Source organism: Etheostoma spectabile, chromosome 3 (assembly GCF_008692095.1).
Source record: "Etheostoma spectabile isolate EspeVRDwgs_2016 chromosome 3, UIUC_Espe_1.0, whole genome shotgun sequence".
NCBI classification, from domain to species: domain Eukaryota; kingdom Metazoa; phylum Chordata; class Actinopteri; order Perciformes; family Percidae; genus Etheostoma; species Etheostoma spectabile.
Window position 1 is genome coordinate 30,253,699 of NC_045735.1, and position 4,448 is coordinate 30,258,146.

The 4,448-nt window shown below is 39.1% G+C and overlaps 1 pseudogene; it reads right to left on the reverse strand.

Annotated features, from left to right (window-relative positions):
• LOC116687044 (vomeronasal type-2 receptor 1-like) overlaps window positions 1–4,448 on the reverse strand; it is a 75,576-nt pseudogene that overhangs the window by 66,202 nt on the left and 4,926 nt on the right.

Here is a 4,448-nt window from a genome sequence, read left to right on the forward strand (position 1 = left end):
CTCACCAATTTTGATGCTCCCACTTTCACTTGTTTGCCGTAACCACTCGTATCTGGCCACAGGATCACCGTTGGCATCAAATGACACTCATACCATTTTGGGAAAAAATTCACTTCTTTGAGCTGAGTAAGAACCTGAGATGAAATTAGGAAACAGTGAGAGAGAGAGAAATTAAATTATAATGTTATATACAAGGAATAGTAATGATGAAGATACATTAAGGAACTAGAAAGGATCATTAGATTTTCACTAATGTTCAACTGACCCTTTGGATTCTATCTGGTGAATTGGTACACTGAGTTGTAGAATTTGTTTCCTGACACACTGCTTATGAATGGCATGAGCTATTGCATAAACACCTTGTATACCATGTTAGTGATCCGAGCTGAGATGTATCAGTGTAGGGCTCTGGAGGGTCTTTATGTCTTCTGCTCCGTCACCACACTCTTGTCTCGGCTGCACCTGAAACCCAGAGAGAGGCTTTGACATTGGTATACATTATTTATCTGTGTGTGTTGGTTATTACCTCCACATAGAGGTTATGTTGTTGCTTTGGTGTTTGTTCAGCAGGAGTACAGAAACAACAGGTCTATTTGTGCTCTCCAAGTGCCCTTCTAGTTCTTATTTGTTTGTATTAACCTGCCAAACATGCCTTGCAGAAACCTATATCTACATTGTTCTAATTTATAGCAAAACAGTATTTTACATTACATTTCAAAGCCCTGCTTTGCGATATTCTTTTCTATTTTTAACTTTTCAAAAGTTGAGGTTTCAGTTGTATCTTGCCTACTTCTGTATTCCAGCTCACATTGAACACAATCAGTCTTCAGATAATGAAGTAACATTAGATATCAACAAACACATGAACTGTTTTAATGTTTGTTTTTAAAATAAATTAGAACCACTGCATACTTCATGGCCTTATAAATAAATTAAGGCTTGCCGTGTCCTTTGATTTGGCTGCCAGGCATTTCAGATGTGCATGATTATCTCTTACTATTGAAAGTGCTGTAAAAATCCCAACCGTAATGACTACAACATATTTTTGTGTGCTAAAAGTATTTAATTTTAGTTTTACGGCAAATAAACCATAGCACTGGTAAAGTTCGCTATTAAATTGCATACACAGTTACGTTTGTATCTACACAGAATTACATACATTTTGGTTCTTTAACGCCACCATTTACTCTCGGCCCGTGGCCTTCCATCCAGATGCATTTTGGCCTTTCATCTGAAATAGTTTTGGCTTCTCTGCTGTAAATGATACATGCTGGAGAGTATAATTGTTTATTTTCAATTAGCTTGGTGGCCTTGAGACTGTCTAAACTGTGTGCTTGTCTTCAGGGCTGAAATGTCAAACAACAGATAGCTTCATATTATTATTCACAAAAGGCTCTGTAGCCCATCAAATATCTTTTGTTTAATATCAATACATCTCTCTGTTAATCTGGGGGTTTGGGCTTTAAAGCAGCTGCAGACATTTTCACACAGGACACTCCACTCAGACAGACAATCAAAAAACACAACACAACACGTTGTTTCTATCCTGTGGTGAACGTAAGAAATAATTTTCACTTTTTTCCAGCTGCAGTGAATGATTATTCCTCCCAGAACTCGTAGCACGGAGAATCAGCCACTTTAGATGGAGAGAGATCCAGCAAGAAGTCTCTCAGACCTGGATAACAGATTTCTTAATGCCAATCCGACGGCTCCAGAACAGAAGCTGACCTCAGTGTCTGGGTCTGTTACCCAGGATTCACTGCCTATCCACGGCGAGGGGGAGAAGGTCCAGTGACAGCTCCTCCAGCAAGATCCTCATGTCTCCAGGGGATGAAATGCCACAACAACCGTACTGTCGACCTTAGATATAATTTACAGTTAGTAATTATATTAGTAGACCTATTAACATGAAATTAACGATTTTGAATACTTCAAACATGGCTTAACCTTTCATGGTGTTTGAAATGTACAGTATACTGTACGTGGACTGTTAAAAAATAAATAAATGTGCTGGAAAAAGTAAGTATCCACATGTTAAAACACTAAAACCACATTGTTTATCACAACGCAATTTAGGTATCCAACAGGAAGAATCAAACTGCGATAACATCAGCTACTCTCTGGAACCTGACTACGTGGGTGGGCCCGATAGAAAGAATGTCAGAGTATTCCACACAGATCCCCTCTCTGTGTGCTGCGTTCAGAAAGACGCCATACACATATTGCCATAGCCCGAATCTGACCGACGCACCTATCCAAGTCCAGCCAAAGTGTTTTTACCATCTTGGCCAGCGCTTCAGCCTGAACTGATCACGGGGACGGTTCGAGAAAATTTGGGTACTGTTGCTTATTGGACAGACATGCACAAGTGGCAAAGTGGCTCACCTGAAGGAAACACAAGTTGAATTATTCAACAGGACATTCAAGAAAAATAGCACTGGTCTACTTTTAAAACAATTTCAAAGAAAATATTTAGCTTAGCCTACTTGATGATGTAAGGGCCCAGTGATGCGTGACATTGTGATGGATGGAGAGGACGCAGACTCACCAACGACAGACATCACCATACCAGATTTTGAGAATTGTCACAGCATAAAATACTCGTCAGGCCTATTTGAAAGCTGGAATGCCACATGCACCGCCATAGGCACTGAGGCACACGAGTCGTAGATCTGATAACCGAGTTTGATTCCTGGCAGCAGCTCCGTGCTGTTGTTTATCCCGAATGGCGAAGATCATTGCGCGGGAGGAAAGCCGTTCACGGGGTTTAACACTGCGTACAGCACTCATGTCACTGTTTTGAATTCAGCCAAGGACAATTACACTTTAATAGAAATATATAATGAAGGGGAACTGCAAAGTTCATAGCTATTGACAATGATGTATAAAGTTTACTCAACAGTATGCAATCGAATAGTTGGAAAAACACAAAAACACAGGATTAGCGTATACTGTCAATAATTCTAAGGTCTCAAGCCCAGAAATTATTTGTCAACTAAATTTTTATTTGATTTTAGATCTCGTGAAATTTTTGGCCTAACATCAAAAAATCTTTCAGTTAATAAACATAATGCTTGATACAGTCAAGCTAATAAATTGGCTAATACTGAATTTGCATTCTATGTGAATATATGGCATCTTTTTCGTTTTCAGTACAACACAACTGCAAACAATTGTAAGCACATCCATACACATCAAAACCTTTCTATCCCCACACAGAGTAACATCCTATCATCCCCCACTTCTCCTTCTTACTAACCTTCCTGTGCCACTTAGGCTCAGGCATGGTGGTGTAGTTATGCTTCACGTGGTGCATGTAGTGGTGTATGGAGAAAACACCACCATAACGTAGTCACCATCCATTGCAAATGCAGGTATACGAAGTGGTCCCCTGGAGCTTACATTTCACAGATGAAGTCTGAGTGTTGACCCAACATAGTCCATCCGTCTCTAACCCACCGCTTTGTTTAACATCATCCACAGAACATTCAGGGCAAGAGCTGAGTTCAGCTCACACAAACCAGAGACAAGATCAGACATACAGAAAGCAGAGATCTCCATCCCTCACGTGAGCATGTGGGCATACTGTATGTGTGCTTTATAGATTTTCAGACAAAAGCTCCCTCCTTCTACTGTATGTTAGTACAGTTCATCAGAAAGAGGATGGCCTATCCAATGGCCCTTGATCAACTCTCGTCTAATTTTTTTTTTGTGCGCTCCATGTACAATATAATGTACATGTAGTGTCTATGTCTCTTTCTACAATTGTACAGTTAACTAGAACACATATCTTCCAACACATATCTGCCTATTCTGTTCACAACACTTACACCTTTTCCTGCTTTGTTTAGCTCATATACATGTAATTTTGTTAATTATCACCTCAACCTATATACCATGCATTTGTGTATAACTAATTTGTGTTTTATTTGTTTTATCTGATATTATATATTTACAAATGTGCCCCTTTATCCAAATTAATTACTGTTGATGTGGAATTTATATAAAATGCAAAGAACCAGAAAAACTTATGTTATGGATTTTGTACTTTATTTGTCAACCTAATCTTACATGTAACTGCAGAAACCTATGACAACCAATAATGTTTAAGACAATAACATGTTCAAAAAGAGAACATTCATAAAATGACAATTCAAAAGACAAAACCTATTTAATCAAGGGAAGACTGTTTGGATGTGACAGCATACACGTATACTTGCCTATACTCACCTATTTTCCAAGGTGAGAGTGTTTTATGACTGGATTTTTGTTCATTAAAGTTCTTGGGTTTTTCTCTGGCTTAACCCATATGTTTGAAACTTCTGGCCCACCGGCAGTGATGCATCGTATTGCCCTACTGTCACCAATTTGATGCTCCCACTTTCACTTGTTTGCCAGTTAACCAGCTCGTATCTGGCCACAGGATCACCGTTGGCATCAAATGACAC